The sequence below is a fragment of the Acomys russatus genome, chromosome 18, assembly GCF_903995435.1.
Source record: "Acomys russatus chromosome 18, mAcoRus1.1, whole genome shotgun sequence".
NCBI lineage: Eukaryota > Metazoa > Chordata > Mammalia > Rodentia > Muridae > Acomys > Acomys russatus.
Window position 1 is genome coordinate 21,284,751 of NC_067154.1, and position 26,684 is coordinate 21,311,434.

At 43.4% G+C, this 26,684-nt stretch overlaps 1 protein-coding gene and 1 pseudogene across 2 annotated transcripts in view; one reads left to right on the forward strand and one right to left on the reverse strand.

Moving 5' to 3' along the window:
- The window catches only part of Dgkh (diacylglycerol kinase eta), a 171,870-nt gene that overhangs the window by 119,345 nt on the left and 25,841 nt on the right, over positions 1 to 26,684 (reverse strand). The window lies entirely within an intron of this gene.
- LOC127201956 (cyclin-dependent kinase 4-like) lies at positions 23,718 to 26,253 on the forward strand (annotated as a pseudogene).

The following is a 26,684-nucleotide window of genomic DNA, read 5'->3' on the forward strand; positions in this document are numbered from 1 at the left end:
CTGCCAGCAGCCGTCCTAGCCCCTAACCTGTCAGGCAGGCCCTTCGCCTTCACTCTCGGGAGACTTCTGCCAGGGACACACTTCTAATCTGATAGCCTCTACCAGCACATGCTCTCTTTAATATCTGTCTGGCTACTTTCTGCTGAGATCTGCCTGTGCTGGTCTTTGTTCTGCGTGGGACTGAGCTCCCTGGCTGCACTTAGGAATGTCCCCTTACTGCTTTCCAGCAAGCAGAGGCTGATGGGTCTTCATGCTGTTTCCTCCTAGACTGAATTCCTTGAAGATAAGCATTTATGATCATCAAGCCAGAAAAACAGTGGCCATTTGTCCTTTTATTTGAAGACAAGAACGCATGTACCCCAGTCTGGCCTTGAGTTTGCTATGAAACCAATAATGACCTTCAATTATGGTGCTCCTATTCCCCGTATGTTGAGATTATTGATATATAGCCCCATGTCTAGCCTATTGCTTCTTCAAAACCATTTCTTCTCTTTTTTTTTTTTCTTCTTATTCTATGTGGGCTCCAACTCTTTATAGATATATAATTGTGTATATGAGACTTATTGAAAAAGAAAAGGGAGAATGTGAGCCCTCCCCTTCCCTACTACTGACGATTGGATCCAAAGCCTCATGAACACTACCAAGGGGTCGACCAGTAAGCCCCAGATCCACTCTCACTCTATGTTGTCACTCTTTACCTTGGGAACAGGTCTCACTAAACTGCCCAGGCTGGCCTTGAAATAGTTATCCTTCTGTTTTGGCCTCCTGAATAGATACACTTACAATCATAAACCACCAAGCTGGAGTTTTATTGGGCATTTTCATAATCTATATTGTCTAATTCACTGTATTTTCTTCTACCACATTTAATCTACAATTAATAACAGTATTTCATCATTTAAGAGAGTACAGTACATTGTTTATCGCTACAAGTTAAACTGGGGTAATTTTCTGTGTGGATAGCGTGTGTGTGTACATGTTTATATGCATGTACATGTGCATGTGTGGGTGCTCATGTGGCAATGTGTATTTTCAGTGTCCACGTGGCAACTGCTACCTATCTGTACTATAGCTCCAGAGGATCTGATGTCTTCCTGTGGTCTCCACTGGCACTGACCTCATGTGGTACGTGCAGGCAAAACACACATACACATAAAATAATAAAAAATATAAAAAAGAAAACAATCTCAGTGTGATTTCCAGGCCTGTTCTAATATTTATATTTAGACCCTGCAAAGTAAGAGATAGTAAGAGAGGTCTGCCCACATCATTCATTAATAAACACTTTTTTTTTTTTTTTTTTTTTTTTTTTTTTTTTTTTTTTATTAGTTTATTCTTGTTACATTCTCAATGTTTATCCCATCCCTTGTATCCTCCCATTCCTCCCCCCCCCCCCATTTTCCCATTATTCCCCTCCCCTATGACTGTTCCTGAGGGGGATTACGTCCCCCTATATATTCTCATAGGGTATCAAGTCTCTTCTTGGCTACTTGCTGTCCTTCCTCTGAGTGCCACCAGGTCTCCCCCTCCAGGGGACATGGTCAAATGTGAGGCACCAGAGTATGTGAGAAAGTCGTATCACACTCTCCACTCAACTGTGGAGAATATTGTGACCATTGGCTAGATCTGGGAAGGGGTTTAAAGTTTACCTCCTGTATTGTCCTTGGCTGGTGCCTTAGTTTGAGAGGGACCCCTGGGCCCAAATCTGCCTATCATATTGTTCTACTTGTAGATTTCTAGGACCTCTGGGATCCTTTTATTTTGCTGTTCTCCCATGCGTCTCTCATTTAGAGTCCGAATAGGATGCCTTCCCCTCTGTCCAGTTTCCTGGTAAGTGAAGGCTTTCGTGGACATGCCCCTTGGGCTAGTATGCAGATATAATGAGTATATACCATTGATTCTTTTGCTTCTGGTTACTCACTCATTATGATTCATTTCTAGCTCAATCCATTATCCACAAAATTTCGGGAATTCCTTGTTTTTAATAGCTGAGTAGTATTCCATAGTGTATATGTACCACAGTTTCTTTATCCACTCTTCTACGGAGGGACACTTAGGCTGTTTCCATGTTCTGGCTATTATGAATAAGCTGCTATGAACATGGTTGAGCAATTTTCTTGTTGTGTGCTGGAGCATCTTCGGGTATTTCCAAGGAGTGGAATAGCTGGGTCTTGAGGAAGCCCTATTCCCATTTTTCTGAGATAGCACCAGATAGATTTCCAAAGTGGCTGTACTAGTTTGCATTCCCACCAGCAATGAAGGAGTGTTCCTCTTCCCCACATCCTCGCCAGCATGTGGTGTCGCTTGAATTTTTGATCTTAGCCATTCTGATGGGTGTAAGATGGAATCTCAGAGTTGTTTTGATTTGCATTTCCCTGATGACTAAGGAGGTTGAGCATTTCTTTAAGTGTTTCTCAGCCATTTGATACTCCTCTGTTGAGAATTCTCTGTTTAGTTCCAAGCCCCATTTCTCAATTGGGTTATTCGGTTGGTGGTGTTTAATTTCTTGAGTTCTTTATATATTTTGGATATTAGGACCTTTGTCAGATGTAGGGTTGGTGAAGATTTTTCCCAGTCTGTAGGCTGTCGCTTTGTTCTCTTGACAGTGTCTCCTGCCTTACAGAAGCTTCTCAGCCTCATGAGGTCCCATTTATTAATGGTTGACATTAAGGCCTGGGCCGTTGGGTTCTGTTCAGAAGTGTATCTGTGCCAATATGTTCCAGGCTCTTTCCACTTTTCTTCTAAGTGAGTTAGTGTCTCTGGTTTTATGTTGAGGTCTTTAATCCACTTGGATTTGAGTTCTGTGCAAGGTGACAAATAGGGTCCAGTTCATTTTTTTACACATAGACCTCCAGTTTCGACCAGCACCATTTGTTGAAGATGCTATCCTTTTCCATTGAATGGATTTGGCTCTTTGTCAAAATCAAGTGACCATATGTGTGTGGATTCATATCTGGGTCTTCGATTCGATTCCCACTGATCCAACAGCCTGTTGCTGTTGCAGTACCATGCCTGTTTTAAGTACTATTGCTTTTTTATAGTACAGTTGAGATCAGGTATGGAGGATTCCTCCGCGAGCATCTTTTATTGTACAAGATTGTTTTAGCTATTCTGGGTTTTTTTGTTTTCCATATGAAGTCAGAATTGATACTTTCAATGTCTTTAAAAAATTGTGTAGGTATTTTTGATAGGGATTGCATTGAATCTATAGATTGCTTTTGGTAGGATGGCCCATTTTTACTATGTTAATTCTCCCGATCCATGAGCAAGGAAGATCACGCCATCTTCTCAGGTCATCTTCAATCTCTTTCTTCAGAGTTTTGAAATTTTTTCATACAAGTCCTTCACTTGCTTAGTTAGGGTAACTCCTAGATATTTTATATTGCTTGTGGCTAATGTGAAGGGTGTGGTTTTCCTAATTACTTCCTCTGCAAGCTTGTCATTGTGTATAGGAAGGCTACAGACTTTTTTGAGTTAATTTTGTATCCAGCCAATTTGCTGAAGGTGTTTATCAGCTTTAGGAGTTCTCTGGTGGAGTTTTGAGGGTCACTTATGTACACTATCATATAATCTGCAAAGAGGGATAATTTGACTTCCTCCTTTCACATTTGGATCCCCTTGATCTCCTTTTGTTGTCTTATGCTCTGGCTAGAACTTAGAGTACTATATTGAAGAGATATGGAGAGAGTGGGAGCAGCCTTGCCTTGTTCCCGATTTGAGAGGAATTTCCCCTTGAGTATCTCACCATTTTACTTGATTTGGCTATTGGCTGCTGTATATAGCCTCTATTATGTTGAGGAAAGTGCCTTGTATCCCCGTATCTCTCTAAAACTTTAAACATGAATGGGTGTTTGAATTTTATCAAATGCTTTCTCTGCATCCAAGGAGATAATCATGTGGTTTTTTATTTTCAGTTTGTTTATATGATGGATTACATTGATGGATTTCCGTATATTAAACCATCCCTGCATGCCTGGAATGAAGCCTACTTGGTCATGATGAATGATATCTTTGATGTGCTCCTTATTCGTTTTGCAAGTATTTTATTTAGTATTTTTGCATCTATGTCATAAGAGAAATTGGTCTGAAATTCTCTTTCTTTGTTGAGTCTTTGTGAGTTTTAGGTATCAATGAGACTATATGGCCTCATAGAATGAATTTGGTAATTTCCATCCATTTCTATCTTTTGGAGTAGCTTGAAGAGTATCGGTATTAGCTCGCCCTTAAAGGTCTGGTAGAATTCTGCACTGAAACCATCTGGCCCTGGGCTTTTTTTGGTTGGGAGACCATCGATGATGCTTCTATTTCTGTCGGGGAAATGGGACTATTTAACTTGTTTATCTGTTCTTCACTAACTTTGGCAAGTGAACTTGATCAAGAAATCGTCCATTTCCCTTAGATTTTCAAATTTTTGTGGCGTATATGCCTTCAAAGTAGGATCTTATGATTCTTGAATTTCTTCAGTGTCTGTTGTTATGTCTCCCTTTCATTTCTGATTTTGTTGATTTCAATACTGTCTCTCTGCCTTTTAGTTAGTTTGGCTAATGGTCTGTCTATCTTGTTGATTTTCTCAAAGAACCAGCTCTTGGTTTTGTTGATTCTTTGGACTGTTTTCTTAGTTTCTAATTTGTTAATTTCAGCCCTGAGTTGATAATTGCCAGGCGTCTACTCCTCTTGGGTGTTTCTCTTGCTTCTTTTTTTCTAGGGCTTCCAGTTGTGTTGTTCAAGATGCTTATGTGCGATGTTTCCAATTTCTTTTTAAAGGCACTTAGTGCTATGAATTTTCCTCTTAGCACTGCTTTCACATGTATCCCACAAATTTGGGTATGTTGTTTCTTCATTTCATTGAATTTCAGAAACTCCTTGATTTCTTTCTTTATTTCTTCCCTGACCCAGGTGTCATTTAGCAGAGAGTGTCTTAGTTTCCACAAACGTGTTAGGCTTTTTGTTATTTCTGTTGTTGTTGAATTGCAGCCTCAAGAGCATGGTGATCTGATAGGATACAAGGTATTATTTCAATTCCTCTTGTATCTGTTGAGGCTTGCTTGTGTGACTACGATGTGATCAATTTTGGAGAAGGTTCCATGGGGTGCAGAGAAGAAGAGTGTATTCTTTCTTGTTTGGGTGAAAGGTTCTATAGATATCTGTTAGATCCATTTGACCCATTGCATTGGTTAATGATTTATTTCTCGCTTAGTTTCTGTTTCAATGACTTATCCTTTACAGTGAGTGGGGTGTTGAAGTCTCCCACTATTATTGTGTGGGAATCGATGTGTGGTTTAAGCTTTTTTAGGAGATCTTTTACATATGTGGGTGCCCTTGTATTGGGAGCATAGATGTTCAGAATTGTGATGTCATCTTGGTTGACTTTACCTGTTGATAAGTATGAAGTGTCCTTCCTCATCCCTTTTGATTAATTTTGGTTGAAAGTCTATTTGTTCGATACTAAAATGGCTACACCTGCTTGCTTCTGTGACCATTTGCTTGGAATATTTTTTTCCAACCTTTCCCTGAGGGTAATGCCTTTCATTATGGGTGAGATGTGTTTCTTGATGCAGAAGAATGTTGGGTCTTGTTTTATGTACCATCGGTTAGTCTGTGTCTTTTTATTGGAGAATTGAGGCCATTGATGTTGAGAGATATTAATGACCAGTGACTGTTAAGAGTCTTAATTTTGATGTTGTTTCCAGTCGAGCGTTTGTGTAGTTGTGTTTTTGCCATGGGATAGTTATCTATTTCCTGGGTAGTTTTGGTTGTAGCTTGACCCTTTGTGATGGGGTTTTCCTTCTAGTACCTTCTGTAAAGCTGGGTTTGTGGATAGGTACTGTTTGAATTTGTTTTTGTCATGGAATATTTTGTTTTCTCCATCAATGGTTATTGATAATTTTGCTGGGTAAAGTAGTCTGGCCTGGCATCTGTGTTCTCTTAGGGTTGCAGGATCTCTGTCCAGGACCTTCTGGCTTTTATGGTCTCTGCTGAGAAGTCAGGTGTAATTCTGATAGGTTTACCATTAAATGTTATTTGGCCCTTTTTCCCTTGCAGCTTTTAATATTTTTTCTTTGTTCTGCATGTTTTGTGTTTTGATTATTATGTGGCGGGCAGTTTTTCTTTTCTGGTCAATCTATTTGGTGTTCTGTAGGCCTCTTGTATGTTTATAGGCATCTCTTTCTTTAGATTGGGGAAATTTTCTTCTATGATTTTGTTGAGAATAGTTTCTGGGCCCTGGAGTCTGATGTCTTCTCTTTCTTCAATGCCTATTATCCGCAAATTTCTTCTTTTCATGGTTCGTCCTTAATTTCTTGGATGTTTTGTGTCAGGAGTTTTCCAGATTTGGCATTTCTTTTAATGGTTGATTCAATAATCTGTGATTGTATCTTCTAGCCCTGAGATTCGTTCTTCCATCTCTTGGATTCTGTTAGAAAAGCTCACCTCTGTGTTGCTCGCCTTCTTCTCTGAGGTCTCACGTTCTCGTTTTCTTCTGTCTGTGTGTTTATCATTGAATCCATTTTCATTTTCAGATCTTGAACTGATTTTTGATTTCTTTCATCTGATTTTTTGTATATTCCTGAGTTTCTTCCATTGCCTCTTTATAGTTCTTCAGAGCTTGAACCGTTTTTAGCTATTTCTTTCATCTGGTTGTTTGCATTTTTCCTGCCATTTTTCCAGTTCCACTCTATGTGCTTCTTATGTCTCTCACCTGTTTGTCTGCGTCTTCCTGCACTTTGATTACGAATTTTATTTGTTTCCTCCATTATCATCCTCATTACTAAGGATTGAGGTCATTTTCTTGTATTTCCGTTGTATTTGAGTTCTCGGGTGGTTTTCTTTGGGATAGCTGGAAACTGGAGACGCCATGCTTTTTGGGGTTTTTTGCGTATGCTTTTTCGTTGTCCTCTTAGACATCTTGCCGTCTTTGTTTTTGTTGGGTAGCTTCCAGAGTTGAATGGAGGGTGTCTGATGGATAGATCACTTGTTTTCTTACGATTTCCCTAGGCTGCGAGCTCAAAGCTTCACTGGTGTGGATGTTAGGAGGTTAGCCCTGTTGTTCTGGTCTCTCACAGCCAGTGATCCTCAGTCCCTCTCTGCTGTGGATCCTGCAATTGTTCGGGTCTCTGAATGAGCGTTGGGTCAGGCCAAGGTATCCACAGCCTTCTGTGTTCCCTGCCAAGTCCAGCCAGGAGCACTGGGACCGAACCACGGGCAGAACCTCAGCTAGATTCTCAGGGCCAGAACCGTCTGCCAAGCTCAGCTAGGGATTTTGGGCCCAAAATGCCACAGGGCCCAGCCAGAATTTTTGGGCTGGGAACTACGCACCAAGCTCCACTAGGGCCTTTTGGCCCAAAGTGCGTGCTGTGGTCAGTTATTGACTCAGGGCCCGAACTGACCACCAATCTCAGCCAGGAATTCTGGATTCAAACTGTACAACTGTTGTCCAACCAGAGTCTTAGAGCTGGTGGAACCGAGAGCTCTGTCCAGCCTGTGCCACAGCAGGAGAAACTGCGGCTGCTCTGAGTTAGCGCCAGTAGTGGAACAAGTGCTCCACCCGGACTGTGTCACCGCAGGGGAGCTGCCGCTGAGCTGAGGTGGTGCCTAGGATGGAACCGAGCACGTCACCAAGCCTGCGCCACAGCAGGAGAACTGCGGCTGCTCTGATGTTAGCGCCCAGTGGTGGGACAAGTGCTCCGCCCAGACTGTGTCCCCGCAGGGGAGCTGCCGCTGAGCTGAGGTGGTGCCTAGGATGGAACCGAGCACGTCACCAAGCCTGCGCCACAGCAGGAGACACTGTGGCTGCTCTGAGTTAGCGCCAGTGCTGGAACAAGTTGCTCCGCCCGGACTGTGTCCCCGCAGGGGAGCTGCCGCTGAGCTGAGGTGGTGCCTAGGATGGAACCCGAGCACGTCACCAAGCCTGCGCCACAAGCAGGAGAACTGCGGCTGCTCTGAGTTAGCGCCAGTGGTGGGAACAAGTGCTCCGCCCGACTGTGTCCCCGCAGGGGAGCTGCCGCTGAGCTGAGGTGGTGCCTAGGATGGAACCGAGCACGTCACCAAGCCTGCGCCACAGCAGGAGAACTGCGGCTGCTCTGAGTTAGCGCCAGTGGTGGGACAAGTGCTCCGCCCAGACTGTGTCCCGCAGGGGAGCTGCCGCTGAGCTGAGGTAGATGCCTCAGTGTGGAGCAGCGTGCTCAACTACGCCTGCGCCACAGCAGGGGATCTATGGCCACGCTGAGGTAGTGCCTCAGGCTGAATTGTTTGCTGGTGCCGGCCAATACCCGGGACTCTGGGGCCGAACTGTCCGCCGAGTCCAATCTGGGTCCAAAGGCTCCACGCGACCCAAAATCCTGCCCGAGTCCCCTCTCCCGCAAGCAATTCCCACCAGCCACCACACCAATCGCCTCCACCGGAAGGGCTATGAGCTGCAAACCTCAGCCGCCGCTGCTGGTGCCGCTGTGCTGCTGCGCCTCTACCCGCTGCCGCTCCGATCAGAGAAAAACCACGCTCCTCCCGTGTGCAGGGGCACGCAGGTCCACCGCACCCTGGTCCCTCCGAACCGTGGAGCACTCCCGCTGCCGTGATGTTCGGACCTCGGTGTTCCTGGCTCAGAAATCTGTGCAATTCCCTGAATTGTTCACTGGAGCCTCCAAACGCGGTCCACACTGCTCGCCGCCATCTTGGATCCTCTAATAAACACTTTTAAATATCTGTTTATAACTCAGGAAATGCTTTAGGCATCAAGACTATTACAAAGATGCCTTAGAGTGCCTGTCCTTACTGCTCTTATATAAAAAAAAAAACTTAGAGTCTAGGCAGTGAGATAAAAATATAGACATCATAAATTTAGAGGAGTACACAATAAATTTCATTAGAAAGGCCTTTAAGTATTATGGAAAAGGAGCCATTGGACATGCACAAGTTCTAGCTACTCCAGCCTCAAGTAACAAGCACATGATGATATTTGAGATTCTGACTCTTTAAAGATGCTGGTTCTAGAATGGGGCATATACCATATACCAGCACACAGGACATAGAGAGTGGAACATTAGGAACTAAGCCTATATTTGCCCAGATATTATAGTGCATTCAAGGCAAGCCTCAGCTACATGAGACCGTTCTCAGAAGAAACAATGTTTTTTTAATGTTCTATGTTTACTTTGTTGCTCTGCATGAAATGATCCAATCTCACATAAATGTAAAGCGCCCTCCCCTGTGATCCTGCCATGTTGCGTTACTTCATGTAGCATTTCAAGCTGAGCATGTGCTATAGCTGAAGGCCTGCCTGTGAGAGGTTCCAAACTGCCTCCTGCCGTAAACTCCTGACCACAGTCACGGCGCTTACCCTCTGCAAAGTCGCGGTGCTGTGGCCGTCCTGGAGTTTAGGAGGATGTGCAGAGTGAGATGACCAAGGAAAGTCCCTGAAATGGTGTGATCCGTTACACTTCACAAATATAAAATGTATTATCATCTGAAAATCACTGTTGTATCCTCAGCCAATGAGATGAGTTTAATATTTGTTCAGTTTGAAAAGAGGTATTTAAATCCCATACTGGGCTAAAGCTCAATTGTGCTGGAATGTGTTTTAGTGTGCTTGCAGAGACTGCTCAGTAGAGGGCTGGAGGTAGGACCTCCAGTGCCTACGCAAAAGCTAAGCATGGCAGCTGATCTCTGACCCCAGCCTGCAGGTCAGACACACACCCCAGAATCTCTGCTCAGCCAATCCAGCCACTAAGCTCCACTTTCAATGAGGGACCCTGACTCAAACCAAAATGGGGAGCAACCAAGGAAGGCTCCAGACATGGACTTCTGGGCTCTACACATACATCCACACAAGTGCATGCAAACAAACACACACACACACACACACACACACACACACACACACACACACACACACACACACACAACACACACATGCATACCTAAATACCAAAACACACTTTCTGGTAACTACATCTTATATTTATGTAAAATTATCCTTACTATCATTTTTTTTTTTTTATTATGAAACTCTTAAGATGAATAAAGCTATTGTGAATAACACCCCCCCCCAAATCTCATTGTTTTAAATATTTACACCTCGGCTAAAACCTGTACAAACACTCTTGAGCATAGCACTGACTAGCAGATGGGATCATTTCCTATGATGCAGTAGCTATGGAAGAAAGAGCAGCCTGTACTGTGTATGTTTGGACAGCAAGAGGATGAACAGCAAAGAACGTCCAATTAGATCCCTGTGAACACAAGCAAACAGTTTCCTAACTCGCTTTATCCTCAAGTATATGCAAACTCATAAAGAACATATATGTACACATATCTTCATGCCATATTTAATATGCTGACATAAAACACAGACAAGTGGGAGTTAGTTGTTTTATTACTAAAGTCACATCTACATAGGGATTAAGGTTTATGAGCCATTGTGGCCATGGCTCCACTTCAGTCTGGATTTGGATTCACACACTTCATCTACCCAGAATGCCTAGCACTCCTCCCTGTCTCCCTCACACTTCTGGGTGCTGGGTTTAAAGGCTGTTTTTGAATATCTGTGTGCATCTGTGAGCGGTTATCCGCACACGTCCATGGAGGAGGAGTTCCTGGAGACAGGAAGAGAGCACTGGACCCCCCACCCACCCAGAACTGGAGTCACAGGTGGTTTTGAGCTGCCCTGTGGATGCTGGGAACGAACTTGGATCCTCTGCAAGAACACAGAGCACTTTCAGCCACTGAGACATCTCTGCAGCCATCTCTTCACACTGGGCTTAGTATCAGATCTACTTTTATTTGTCTTGAATAATTCTAAGAGGGAAAAAATGGCTGACTATAGGGTATTTTTCTCTTTCTTTTAAAAGAAATAGGTCTCATGTTTTGCTTTGTTTTGTGGATTTTTTTTTTCAGTGTTTCTCTTAAGTTTTTAAAGACTGTCCTAGCAGTCTAGGCTCCCTGAAAAAGGTGTCCAACAAGGCGGGAGGGGGGGTGTGGTGTAATAAAACAAGAAATGGAGGCCAGCAAATATGAGGGTGTGGGCAGTGGTACACGCTGGGGTTGCAGGGACAGGCAGCTGGTGAGTGCTGGAAGACATGGAGAACCCCAGTTCAGCTGCAGAATTAAGGGCTGGGTGCTGCCCCTAGTGGTGTCAGGCTAAGTCAACTCCCGTCCCAAGCAAGCCACTCATGCCAGATCCCTTCATAGGGCTGCTCCCGCTGGCCATGGCCTGTAAGGTGGCTCTGGGACTCTGAGCTGAATGGCTGCGTTATTGCATAGCCCAGTATGGTTTCTCCATCTTAGTATCGCAGATGAATAAAATAGAAAAGAAGGGTAGCCTGTCAGCTTGTCACTAAAGGAAAGGTGCGGCCCCGCCTCTCCCCTCTTACCACCACTTCCTGGTATCACCACCCTCCTGGGCAGAGGATTCTGGGCAGACCAACCGTGGATTTAAGTTCCAAGTTCCTTGAGGCCAGATCTCATTGTTTGTTTCATTTTTATATTTGGTTGTTTGGGGGGTTTGTGGGATTTTTTGTTTGTTTGTTTTGTTTGTTTGTTCTCAAACATTCCTAAATGCTGACAACTGGCAGCATACTTACTGAGTGTCATTAAAATAAACATCCTATGTGAATTCATTAATCTTTAAAATTCACGTGCTCTGAGCAGTTTTTGTTTTTACAGAGCCCTGAAACACCACATATGTTCCTGAAATGACTACTGTTGCTCTAGATGAGGTAGAAATTTCTAGAATTCATTTCCTAAAACTGAAATAGAAAGAGACTCTCAGCAGGAAGAGACCCTGGCATAAATTCTTTTAGCTCTCCACATTCCTAAAGCTCTAGAACTGGCTGCCTCCTCATGCCCACACTTTTCCTCACAAGATTCGGGGAACACTGAATTTGAGCATTCAGGGTTAAGTATTCAGGGGCTAGTTAAACCAAGTGAGCACAGTTTGGAGGCTTTAGTGTGAAAACAAATATAAAATATTAATTGCAAAGAATTAAGAGGACAATGCCCTTGAAAAGCCCACACTCACACTTGGATATGTCTTGTTCTTTCTCTAAGCACCTCTGTTCTCGAGTCTATGTTGAAATTTCCTTTTAATAAACTCAAGAAAGAGACAGAGACAGAGACAGATGGAGAAAGAGACAGACACAGACAGAGACAGATGGAGAGAGAGACAGAGACAGATGGAGAGAGAGAGAGACACACACACACAGAGGGGGGGAGGGAGGGAGGGAGAGAGAGAGAGAGAGAGAGAAAGAGAGAGAGAAGAGAGAGAGAGAGAGAGAGAGAGAGAGAGAGAGAGAGAGAGAGAGAGAAAGAGATTTATATTGCTGTCCTTAAGAAGGGCATCGAGTCCCCTCTGAGAAATGTCAATATTGGCTGCCTCTCTCTGAATAAAGTAAACAATAGTCTAAAACTAGATAAAAATGATTATTTAAAAATATTAAGAGCCATGTGTGGTGGCACACACCAGCACTTAGGATTAAAGGCCAGACGAGTTATAGAGCAAGACTCTAGCCCAAACACACAAAATATTAATTAATGCTTTGAAAGCTAACATTAGTTTGCAGACATTAATTTTGCTATAAGGACAAGCAATGAGAGCCAATCATGTACAGACTCAGACCCAACCACAGTACCGGGAGGTTTAGAAAAGGCCCCTGCTTCAGGAACAGCACTGGCTGGGCTCAGTGGTCAAGAGCTCCTGCTGCTCTTGCAGAGGACTCGGGTCTGGTATCCAGCACCCACACGGCGGCTGACAGCCGTGTGTGACTCTGGTTCCAGGGGATCTGACACCTTCTTCCAGCTTCCTCAGGCACTAGGCACACGGCGCACAGACATATGTGCAGGCAAGCACTGCCATATTTTTAAAAATAAAAAATAACTAAGGAAGGAAAGATGCTGCTGTAAGGAACGTTGCTTCTCCTTCACACTGAAGCACTCGGCCTCAGGAGCCCCCCCCCCCCCCAGAGTCTCACTCTCTCTGAAGATTCCTGGAGATCGCTCTCCAAAATGGAAACAGCTCTTCTGTTTTATTACGTCAACCAGAATCATCGTCCAAAGGATTTTATTTGCTTATTGCCCATTCGTGGGCTTTTAAAATCACAGTACAGCCAGGCATGGTGGTGCACGCCTTTAATCCCAGTACTCGGGAGGCAGAGACAGGTGGATCTCTGTGAGTTCAAGGCCAGCCTGGTCTACAAAGCTAGTCCAGGACAACCAGGAATGTTATGCAGAGAAACCCTGTCTCAAAAAAAATTTTTTTTAATCACAGTATAAATGTTGGAGATGTGAGGAACTCAGGTCACCTCTCTGTAACTCCTATCCCAGAAGACAGAACCCATCTCCCCACAAGAACCCACCTACCTCTAACAGGAAACTGAACACTTTTTAAGAATAGCATCTGCTCTACCATAACCTGGGCCTGTCAAGGCCTCCCCTCAGCCCATACATGAAGCCATGACCTGTTCTATATACTGTACAATATCAACAGGCCTAAAGTGGTCGGATACAATAAGTAAGGCCAGAGAAACCTAAATTATAGCACAGAGCACAACTGGATTTAAAAAAAAAAAAAAAAAAAGACATTGAATTACCAAACTTCAAGCGAGGATAAAGAAACACTATGGGAAAATCAGGACAATCTAACAATTTTCAACAATAAAAAAATCAAACATGCAATGAAACAAAAACTCAGAGGGGGAAAAGGATAGGACGGGGCTACAAGGGGTCGCCAGCATGTAGCCCAATGGATAACGGCACTTGTCAACCAACCTGATTTGATCCCTGGAACCTACGTGGGGGAAAGAGAACTGAATCCTAAAAGTTGTCTTCCAACATTCACAAAGGCGCATGGCACATCGCCCACACAGTACACATCATAGATACGCACACATCACACACAAGTTTTCACACATGCAATAAAATGAAAACAGAAAAATGGGAATCAAAAATATTATAATCAGACATGGTATTCATGAACGTGTGTGTGTGTGTGTGTGTGTGTGTGTGTGTGTGTGTGTGTGTGTGTGTGTTTCCAGGAGATAAGCCTCAAGCCATCAGGCATGCCAGGCAACTGCTCTACCACTTAGTACAGACCCAGCCCATTCAATTATCCATATGTAATAAGGACTGATAGACATGTTCAGTCCAAAAAAAGTAAAAACAAAATATCCACATATTCTTTTTTGCTTTTGTTTTTGTTTTTGTTTTTGTTTTTTAAAGACAGGACTTCCCTGTGCTGCTCCAGCTGTGCTGAAACTAGCTCTATAGACCAGCCTGGCATCACACTCAGAGCTCCGCTGTGCTGAAACTAACTCTAAAGTCCAGCCTGGCCTCACATTCAAAGTGTACCTGGCAATTCTGCTCGATCTAAGGCACCAAGGACAATACATGCAGTCAACATCAAACCCCGACCCAGACCTAGCCAAGGGACAGAACATTCTCCACAGTTAAGTGGAGAGTGGGGACTGACTTTCACACAAACTCTGGTGCCCCATATTTGGCCATGTCCCCTTGATGGGGAGGCCCGATGACACTCGGAGGAAGGATAGCAGACTACCAAGAAAAGACTTGATACCCTAGGATCATATTCAGGGGGAGGAGGTCCCCCTCAGTCACAGACATAGGGAAAGGGAATGGGGTGAAAGCGGGAGGGAGGGAGGAATGGGAGGATGCATGGGATGGGAAAGCAAATGAGATGTAATATGAATTATTTTATTTTTCAATTTAAAAATGTGTTAAAAAACAACACACACACACACAAAGTGTACCTGGCAAGTAATTAAGAACTGAGTCAAAACCCAATGGTGATGGTACATGCCTTTAGCTCTAGGACTCAGGAAGAAGAGGCAGGCAGATCTCTGAGTTCAGAGCCAGCCTGGTCTACAGAGTGAGCTCCAGAACAGCGGAGGCTACAAAGGGTGTCAAAATAGCTCAAAATATTAAAAAAAAAAAAAAAAAAAAAAAAAAAAGGAAAAGAATTTATGGTGTTGGATCAATAAATCATTTTTAAGAGCACGTAGTTTAAGAACAAAAGAAAAGATGATTGCAATCAACCTGCTAGGACAGAAGTTACACAGAGCTGAAAGGTGAGAGAGCAAGGGAGAGGTGTGAACTGTGACGGAGGAAATAGTTCACCTTTCCAAGCTGAGGTCAAGAGGGGTGGTGACGGTGAGCAGAAGCCACTGGCAAAGCGACTGAGCTGCTCTCCTGTCTGAAATCTATCTATCAATCTATCATCTATTACCAACTACCTTCATCTATCTATATCATCTACTTATCACCTATCCACACATTTATTCTCTATCAATCATCTATCTTTAAAAGAAGGGGTCAGGTGTATTTGGAATGGAGTACCTGATGTTCATTATACTTAGTTCCCAAGACTTTTTGAATTGTTGTTACCCTGCATCGGCTGAGGACAACTGGCAGTTGGTGTCCACATGCATGCCCTGTGTCCTCCTTGTCACTCATAACATATATATATTAAAAAAAAAAAAAAAAAAAAGTATAAAGGCTGCATTTCCCAGGCTCCCTTAGGTTCTGCCAATCAAAGGTTCAGGCTTGAATGTATGTTTTATGTTCTATGAAACTATGTTCTAACTACTGGACAGTGTGTCTGTGTGTCCGTGTGCAGTGACCAGGATCCATGATACGGAGTCAAGAGCAGCCCTACGGGGTAGGAGTACCCTGGAAAACAGTAGCGGTCTCCCGACCCCTGGACGGTACTGTAACCCTGTTATACTGACCATAAGTCAGTCCAGTGATAGCCTCAGGCCTACAGTTACCTAAGCTTCTCAAGGATTTTCTAAGAAGACAATCTTCTGAATAAAAACAAAAAAAATCTGAAATAATTTGAATCCTGCATCAAAACTTCACTGATATTATACTTTATATTTGATTCTTTACAATGAAATCATGTACACATTTTAGCTTGAAAAAAAAAAAAAAGAATGGAAGCAGATCTAACAAGATGGTCGTTTTTTAAAAATTCTGAACTACAAAATCTTCTGAAATTTCTCTATCATGTTTCAGAAACTTCTTTTTTACAGGAGTAAGAGTACATCAGGCCCTGAGGGAAGCAAGCCTGGAAGCAGGCAATGCACTTAGAACGTTGCTGCGATAACCCCAGACCTCCCTTGTAGCCCACATCATAACTGGGTATTTTTATCCTAATTCTATTTGGCTGAAGTGGAAGGCGGCTACATTTAATGCGGGTGTGCTCAGTGGTCCCTGCTGTCTTCTTTAGCTAAAGCAGAAATGAACTCCTTACACCAAAGTCGTGTACTGTGTCTCTCAACAGGCTGACCTAAATCACCCTGACATTCCCATTACACAGATAAAAGGTCAAGACTGTGCCCACGGCCAGTGAGTTGATTTCCGGCTTCAAGTCTGCTTTTCTTCCACCACCACCACCCCCCCTTTTTTTTTATTAATTCATTCATATCACATCTCAATAGTTATCCCATCCCTTATATCCCCCCATTCCTCCCTCCCTCCAAGTCTGCTTTTCTTGAACAATAGTCTGAACACTGTATCTGTTTCCCATTGGATGAGCATATTAGGAAGCCTCTTCTGGTTTCTTTCTTTCCTTCTTCTTCTTCTTCTTCTTCTTCTTCTTCTTCTTCTTCTTCTTCTTCTTCTTCTTCTTTTTTCCTTTCATTAACTACTTTACTTTACATCCCGATCGGAACTTCCCTTCCCTCCTCTTCTCCCAGTCCCTTCCTCTCCCCTTCCTTACCCTGTGCCCCCTCCCCTTCTCCCCCTCCCATGGATACCAAGCTGTACTTCAACAACAACAGAAAGTGTACAAACTCCTGAAAACTGGACAACTCTCTACTCAATGACCCCTGGGTTAAGGAAGAGAGGAAAAGAGAAATTAAAGACTTTATAGAATTTAATGAAAATGAAAGCACAACATACCCAAACTTATAGGACACAATGAAAGCAGGAAAGTTCATAACACTAAGCACCTTCATGGAGAAATTAGGGAGATCACATACTAGCAAGTTAAGAACACACCTGAACGTTCTAGAACAAAGAGAAGCACACAAACTCAAGAGGAGTAGATGGCAGGAAATATCTAAATCAAGGCTGAAACCAATAAATTAGAAACAAAAAAAAACAAAAAACAAAAAACAAAAACAATGGAACCAAGAGTTGGTTCTTTTGAGAAAATCAACAAGATAGAAAAACCCTTAGCCAAATTAACTAAAAGGCAGAGAGACAATATCCAAATTTCCAAAATCAGAAATGAAAAGGGAGAAATAACAACAGACATCTAAGAAGTCCAAAGAATCATTAGGTCTTACTTCAAAAACCTGTACACCACAAAATTGGAAAATCTAAATGAAATGGACAATTTTCTTGATAGCTTTCACACACCAAAGTTAAATCAAAATCTGGTAAACAATTTAAATAGACCCATAACCCCTAAGGGAATAAGCAGTCATTAAAATTCTCCCAACAGGAAAACAAACAAACAAACAAACAAACCCCAGGACCAGATGGTTTTAGTGCAAAATTCTACCAGATATCCAAAGAAGAGCTAATACCAATACTCCTCACACTATCCCACAAAATAGAAACAGAAGAACACTGCCAAGCTCATTCTATAAGGCCACAGAGTCACCCTGATACCTAAACCACATAAAGACCCAACAAAGAAAGAGGATTTCAGACCAATTTCCCTTATGAACATTAATGCAAAAATACTCAATAAAATACTCACACACTGATTTATTAGGTAAAAGACTTTATTCCTTCTTGGTTTGAAGCTGAGTCAAGTGCCGTGAGTAACAATCAATATCAAAACACCCTGGTGCTTTCTCTGATGATATATTTCTGCTCTGAAGTTTGCAGTGCTGTCCTTTTAAGTATGAATCCTGAGATCTAACCCACACTGGGAAAAAGCAGCATTATTTTTAGAAATGTTAAATTCATAACACAAGCAGAATACTAAAGCATCTTTGAGTCTTCTACAGACTGTCCTGTTTCTCGAAGGCTAGGTTGCAGAATTTATTAACAGTCTGGTGGAGGAACTATAGTAGAAGTTTTGGTTTCTTTAACAACTTAGTTATGTTATGTAAATATATTTTTGTTTTAATCCCAAGTGTGGGATATGGGACTGCCTTAGGTTAGCCACAGCTGATAACTGCCTCATGGGGCTCAGAGAGGGGTCTTTGCCAACTGGAGATAGTTTAATTCTGAGGTTTTAGAGTGGGTATAAATATGAGAGCCCAGAGAGAGAGAGAGAGAGAGAGAGAGAGAGAGAGAGAGAGAGAGAGAGAAGGCAAGGGTTTGGGAGAGACAGACTGAGGAGGAAGACGCTGCTTGTTCGTCCTTCTGCATTTGCCATTTGCAGACGCTGTTCTGCTAGATAGCCTAACAACTGAGATTGGCATTTTTCCCCAAGAACCTGACAACCCTAATTAACTGGAACTAAGTTTAAAGAGGTCTGTGTTCCCTTTTCTTTCTAACCTTCTTTCTCTCCTGTGTAGGGCTGGGGCAGGGGTGGAAGGGAGGTAGAAGCTTAAAGAACCCCAAATAAAGTAGAGTTTAAAAAGTAGTGCCTACAAGGTACTGTTACAAATGTCTTTTAATAGCACCAAGAGGATCCCCTAAGCCAAAATGCCCAGGAGAATGAATATTCTTGTGTAAAAAGTGATGCATAAATTTTTCACTTTCTTTTAAAAAAATATTTGTCTAAAGTTGCTTTATTTTTTCAAAAATTTTAAATACATAGTTTAACATTCTATAAAACTCCATAAAGAAAAGCTTTGAAAGCTTTATTTTAATGGAATAAAAGTTTTAGCTACAACTTATAACAAGTACAAACATTTTTTTAAACACAGAAACAAAAACAATGTAACAACCTACAATTTCTTTCTTGGTATTATAAAAGTTGGGTCTTTATCAAATTCCACCAACCAGCCCAGCCCTAAGCAGTTCTCCTAGGATGAACTGTGCTGTCAAATCTGTAGCTTAAAAAAAACAAAAAAACAAAAAACAAAACTGAACACCACATTTTTTTTCTTTTAACAAAATCAATAATCTGTTACTAACATATTCTGGGAAGAACCACATGATACTTTTGAAAAATAAAATAAAAGAACCAAAATGTTAATGTCAAAGCTCTATAGACATAGAGTCAAGTATAATAATGAATGATTCAACTAAACTTCTGGAAAAATGAGAAGTTAAAAAAATAATTCTACTGCTTTCTTACAGAGCAGTGCTGATACTGGCAAAGATTGCAAGCACAGACGGCCTTCTGAGAATAACTGTACATCAAAAAACTCACATACGAAACTTTACGATAAGTCTGTCATTGTTTAGTTCAACCAAAACTTGAGCTGTCTCTATGTGTATGTTTTACCAGCACGCCTGTCTGTGAGCCACATGCATGATGCCAGAAGAGGCCATAGGGACCCCTGGACTGGAGTTAAAGAAGGTTGTTAGCTATGTGGGTGCTGGGAATTGAACCCAGGTCCTCTGGAAGAGCAACAAGTACTCTTAACGGCTAAACCATCCCTCCAGCCTTAGTTGAGCTATTGGCTATCCAATAATGGGGTCAGTTACACAGGCGGCAAACAAGGATAGTACTATAACTGGGGTGGGGAGGGGAGCAGGCACAGACTGTGTGTGTGTGTGTGTGTGTGTGTGTGTGTGTGTGTGTGTGTGTGTGTCTGCATGTGTGTGTGCATGAGTTTTTTGAGGCAAGGGTCTCTCACTGATCTTGGAGTTCCCAGTTTCAGCTGGACTAACTGGCTAACAAGCCACCAGATTCTGCCTGTCTCCTTCCCCCAACACTAGGACATCAGGAACATTCGACACACTTGTGATTTTTGGCTCCCCTGCCCCCCCACCCCGCCCCCCCCCCCCCCCCCCCCCCCCCCCACAGAGGGTGCTGGAAATCCAAGCTCAGCACAGCAGGCTCTTTACCCACTGAGCCATCTCCCCGCTCTAGTCTTAAGTCAGCGTCCTGATGCCTTGAGACTTTTTTTTTTTAATTACAGACTAACTTTTAAGAACGTTACTTACAAAAGGCTTCTGGCATGGTATCTATGAACACTAATCTGGACTTTCCCCGTACAAGACGGTAAGAGGATTGCAGGTGACGATGCAGAATGCAAAGTGGAACTGCATTGCAAGTGGCCTCCTGTTAAGCGGGAAAACTATTATTGCGTGAGGTTTTAAATCGCATAAAATTGCCCAAGAGATTTAGTTCCCTCAAAAACTAGGAAGTTTCGGTTAGAAGCACAGAAATCAAGGGTGGAATGAGGTAACACTGGTAGAATGGAGGTGATGAGCTTGTGAAATGAAGATAGTCCAAAAATAGGAAAGAGTAGGAGGAAACTGCTGAAACAGGTAGCAGCCAGCCGTTGCCATGGTAACCGCAATCAACAGATGAGCATCTATCACAGCATGCGGCTTAAGAGAGTCCCCATCTGCGCCATTCTCAAATTTCAGCTTGTGGGCCCAGCTACCAGTAGACATTAATAAATAACATTTAAGTAGACTAAGCAAGCTGGTAGCAGCAACCCTGGCTAGCGGACATATCTGCTATGAGCTGGATTTTAAAGGAGGCTCTGGGAGAGCTGCAAGTGAAGAGGATGATGGTATTTTATTTTTAGGATAACAACGGTGTACAAATAATGCAGGGGGAAGCCAAGCCTGGAATTTATAGCACCTCTACCCTCACTTCTCATATTTGCTGATGTCCCTTGGCCCCAGGAGACATGCTTTGGCGGTGAAGTAAATATTTTCATTACCGAGTTCTTTCCCTTTAGATCAGTGAAGGAACTATGAAGCAGCGTGGCCACCGGAAATCTGCCAGCTCAGAATTCATATTCTAAGGGTTTTGCCAAGTCAGAGGGATTACTGCACTGTCAAACATCACCAGGCAAGTTATCCTCGAGCATAACAAATGTCATCAACTCAACATAAAGCAGGAAAAAGTACAAAAGAGACAGCAAGATTGAAGCTCTCTCAAACTCTCCCCCTCTGGTCTACACAACAACCTCGAAGAACAAATCTACTGATCTTGGCTTTCAAGGGAGGAAACTGAGGCTTCTGCAGATGTTAAACAGTTCACCTTCTATCATACACCTCCTACCCACGAGAGGAGGAAGTGAGAGCAGGGGTGTAGGCCAATAACACGCTTGATCAGCATGCATGTAGCCCTGGGATCAACCAGCAACACCTTTCGTGCCACACTTCATCAAGAGGCAGGAGGCCTATCTGCCCTCCACGCCCAGACCGCACCCGTTCCCATGCACATGGCTCCCCAGCTAAAGGTCCAGGCTATGCCCATTTCCAGAGTGGCATATACTTAAAAATATTTCATTCTACTTTAAAAAAAAATTTTTTTTTAAATAAAACTATGTACTGATTAAAATCAGATCTACTGCTTTTACAGGCATTATCAGCCAGTGAACAGCTAAAACACGGACAGGAGGTCAGGCATGGAAGTGCACACATGCAATCCCAGCAAACAGGGAGGCTCCTCCAGGTCGGGGGTGAGCCTGAACCATTTAGTGAGACTATGTTTCAAAAGACAAAACAAAAAAGTATTAACTAGTAAAATGCTGATTAATCCCTGTAATTCTGGCACCTAAATACAATGTAAGTTCAAGATGTTAGAGATGAGTGTACAGCTGAGTGGAAGGGGGCATGAGTCGGGGTGTGTGGATGGGGTGCGTGGATGGGGTGCGTGGATGGGGTGCGTGGATGGGGTGCGTGGATGGGGTGCGTGGATGGGTACCCTATCCCCATCTCTGAGCATCCTGCATTCTGGGAACCATGCCGATGCACTCTGTACATCACAACAGAGCGACAGCAGCTTCTTATACTTCCAAAATACTGATCATTTCAAGAGACACCTTAATATTTTTTGTGACACTGATAATTAAATGTTTTCAAATGTTTCCTTTATTTAATTGAGTCAAAGGAAAAAGGAAGATGGAAGCTAGGTGCTTTCCATAAGTGATTCCGAGGGAAATAACTGAACTTTTGTCATTTCAGAATAGAAATTAATAAACAGATCTGGCAGTAGGCAAACTGTAAAAATGATTGGCTTATTCTGTGTGTTCGTGTCTGTACAGGTGTCCATGTAGCATGCGTGCTCCAAGGAGGAGAACAGGCTTGGTTTCGGTCCTCAAGCTACCCACCTTATTTTTTCTCTGCATGGGTAAGATGTTTTATTTGAGGACAATTCTTCTTCATTTGCTTAAAAATCCCCTAAGGCATAATTGTGTTCTGTAAGACAGTGGTTATAACCAAAACTCCATACATCTTCCTGTCTAGGCCTTCAGGAGATTTCACAATCCTGCACATTCAGAAACCATCTAAAGCAAAACTTAACAGGAGGCCAACATCTCACGACAGTGGGAGCACTTATGTTTCTTTGTAAAGGCCGTCATTTCCTCTCCCGCTTATATGCTTAAAGTTTGTTTCCTATTCTGAGTTTATTTTCAACACTGAATTTACTGTGGTGCTGCCTGTTTTCTTTCAGCATGAACGTCACCGTGACCTGTTCAAGTGCCGCTCTGCTCTAGCCATGCTTCTAAACGCCCGTGTGGCTCAAGTCCTCACAACTGAGGTAGGTTTGGTTATTCTAAGTTTAGAGATAAATCTTGTTTGCAAAGTGACTTGGGAGAGACTTGGGACATAAAGCCAGTCCCTCTCTCAAGCAACAAAATCCATCGGTCTTACCTACAGCCCTCTCCCGCCTCAGTCACGGTCTACGGCAACAGTTCAGCATTCCTGCTCAGTGACCGCTCTGGTAGGAACTGTACTCAAAGGGACACCTTAGGACAGAAGCTTCTCTTGCGATGCAGCCATTAAGCAACTGGAACTCACGGAGGCAGAATACAGCCTCGACTTTTAAAGACCATCTTGGGAGGCCACTGTATAAACACAACAGGCACGGAAGCCAGAAGGATCATTATGACAGGGGAAGATCAAACGTACTGATGAAAACAAAAAGAAGCTACATTCCCCTGCCTCCAAGAATATCTCTGCTCGGAGCTGTTCCATTTACATTAAACTAACATCTCAATGAAAGATGTATTATTGATCGCTAGATCGACTGTAGCAACAATGAATAATTAAAGCCGATGATTAAGAACTAATGAAAAATGTTGGTGCCAGCACACACGATGATATATACTTGTCGTGTCAAGCTTTTCTGGGCTAACAGCCATTTTTCTACTCTGTGACATAAACAGGTTACGTCAAAGCCAAAAGTGTACTTACTGTTGAGGAAAAATGGGTCACCTTAACGAGCAACTCTGTGTTGCATCTTCAAAATTCCCTTTTAAGTGTGGAAAATTAGAGCATCCAAACATAAGGAGGTATATCTGAACTCCCTACTCTTCCAGGGGGAGCTTTCAACACGCTATTCTGATTGACAGGTCCTGAGCTAACAGGTTTCAACACAGACACTTTTTACAACACTTTTCCTTTCATGCGGTTGGACACACAACTGACTCACATTACTTGCCACAGCTGTGTTCTATAACAGGGCTGCATCACTGAAGGAACAGATAGTGAGCTGGTAGAGGGCAATTTCTCTTGGGACAGCAAGGAAAATATATCCTATACGCATTTTCTGCATATAACACCTCACAGCTTTCTTGATTTTAGGAGCACAAGGCACACGTTAGCACTAACCGGCAAGAGCACTACCAACACAGGGAAAAGAGGGCCCAGCCTGAGAGATGATGCGAAGGATGCCTATTTGCAAGACAATAGAAGGCAGGGATGATGCGCACCCTTTACAGCGCCCTGGTGAGAAACATGCACACATAAGGCAACTCAATTTTCTCACTGCTTTAACCACACCCACAAAATGACATGAAAGCACGTGAGATGACTCTGAAGTTACAAAGAAATCTTGCTGAGAAGGTGAACTGGCAAGTTGGGAAGACGCCACGAATGACTGTTCAACTGTGTAAAATGTCAAGTACATTCCCACAATATGTCTTTAATTATATGGAGAAACTCTGCTAAACACTGTGCTGAATTCAGTATCAGTAACACAAGGCAGCTGCACTAAAGGGCACCCGATCAGGCTAAGGAGACAGCGTTGTTGGTAATGTGCTTGGTTGGCTTTCAAGCATGAGGCCTGGCTTCAGATCCATGTAAGACCAGGCGCAGAGCCTGGAGAGATAGCTCAGCAGCAGCACTGGCTACTCTTCCAGAGGACCTGGGATCGAGTCCCAGCACCCTCACAATCATCTATAACTCCAGCCCCAGAAAACCCAATGCCCTCCTCTGCCCTCCACAGGTACACAGCGTGCAGATGATACACACACACACATGCAGGCAAGACGCCTATACAAATAAAAAATAACAATAACAACAACAAAATCTACGTAGAATGGAGCTGATGGGGGGGGAGGCTAGTTACACAGGTGGACCCCTAGAGCTTGCTGGCCAGCCAGTTTAGCTAGCCATTAAGCTTGAGTTCCAGTAAGAGATTTCAAGTAGCAGCAGCAGCAGCAGCAGCAGCAGCAGCAGCAGCAGCAGCAGCAGCACCAACAACAATAATGTGGAGAACCAGTAGGGAACACACAAACTCAATACTGGCTCTTCTGGCTTTCATCCAGCCACTCCTTCCCACAAGGCGCGCGCGCACACACACACACACACACACACACACACACACACACACACACACACGTACTCACATGTACGCACACACATAGACACACACACCAAGAGAGAGAAACTCTCTGAAGATACGAGTTCGGTAATACAGAGGCATTATCTCACAAATACTTATTATATAGTATGAAAAAAGCCATCACTGATTCGGGTATTTTATCTTTAAAGTAAAAACTCATGGCGGGCGTGGCGGCGCACACCTTTAATCCCAGCACTCGGGAGGCAGAGGCAGGCAGATCACTGTGAATTGGAGGCCAGCCTGGTCTACAAAGTGAGTCCAGGACAGCCAAGGCTTCACAGAGAAACACTGTCTCGAAAAAAGCAAAAAAAAAAAAAAAAAAAAAAGTCAAAACTCACTTCAAAGGTTTGTACAGCAAACCATTTCTAAGAAGCACATCATATTGTTTGCTAAAAGAGTTTTTCACACAAGAGCACATTTTACCAAATAAACTTTTACCAGTATCCTGCCGACACTGTTTCTTAATGTACTGTGTACTTTTTACACACATAAATCTTATACTACCAATAGCCAAGGCTCTCTACTACCAGCCTTTTCTTCTTTTTTTCTTCTCCCCAACCCCCCCCCCCCCCGGGGACAGGGTTTCTCTGTGTAACACCTCTCTGTCCTGGAACTCACTCTGTAGACCAGGCTGGCCTTGAACTCACAGAGATCCGCCTGCCTCTGCCTCTCAAGTGCTGGGATTAAAGGCGTGTACTACCACCAACAGTCTTTATCAGCCTTTTCCTAAGAATTAAAACCCAATTTATTAAAGACATAAGTCATTGTATCTATGATCCTACCTGTAACTGTCCAGGTAGCCAGGACCCAGCCCAGGTGTATGGTACCACAGGACCTGTCCTCGGGCCCTGATAACAAGTTGCCCCACTAGCTCTTGGCCAGGTGTATGGGGCTCCCCGTCTCAGAACGGCTGCTCTGCTCTGAGAATCCCAAAACATGAGAAGACATTGGTACAGCTGATGAGGTGGCCTTACCGAGAAGGCTGGAGGTTTTGGGTACCCCACGGATGTCTGGCTGATGGATGTCTGTACTTCTAGAACTGCTTGAGATCAAAGTGACCGTAATGTTTGAGCATACAGACCAGAACCAACGGACACATACGGACTAGGCATGCCCAGCAGGCTCGCCACTTGAGACCATCAAGGACCGAATGTACTACTTTCTGAGCGATCTAGATTTCCTTCACATAACTGATTGCACAGTACAGAGACCTGAAGCCAAAGAACATCCTAGTGACAAGTAGTGGGACAGTCAAGCTGGCTCAAGCAGAACCTTTCCACGTGTGGGTGCTAGCGCTCTGGCACCGTGCTCCTGGAATTCTTCTGTAGTCTACATATGCAGCGCCTGTGGACATGTGGCGTGCTGGCTGTATCTCTGCAGAGATGTTACATCAGAAGTGTCTCTCCTGTAGACACTCTGAGGCTGACAGGTTAGGTGAGATCTTCGACGGGCCATGCTGCCTCTAGGGAGTGACTAGCCTAGAGATGGATCTCTCTCCAGGGCCTTTTCCCCCAGAGGGCCTCCGGCCAGGACAGTCCATGGTGACAGAGATGGAGGAGCCTGGAAAGGCTGGCTTTTAAAGCACATAATGAAGCTCTGCCTGAGCCCTGTGATCTACACGGGAAGACTGCGATGCAGAAAGCAAGGGAGCCAACCAATGCTGTACCCTGTGTGGCCCACTTATGCGGAGAGCACTGCCTTCCCCCGCAGCTGTGGAGACTTCTCCAAGTCTTTAAATGACAGTCCCACCCTCCTTTTGAGGTTTAATTCTTGCCCTCCTTGCTTCCTTATATTGGGGTCCTTTTTTGTACAGGAAAACAAAATGAGACAAAGACATTTAAAACCTTGGTCAACCTTAAGGTAAACTCAATCTACAAGTCAGATTATTCTGTCTAGAAGTAACTGGTGAATTTTAACATATCCTTTTAGAAGTTAGTGGTTCTAATTACCAAAATTTACTCCTTTACTTAAAATGAAAAACTGGTTATACAGACTAATTTCAACTCTAAAT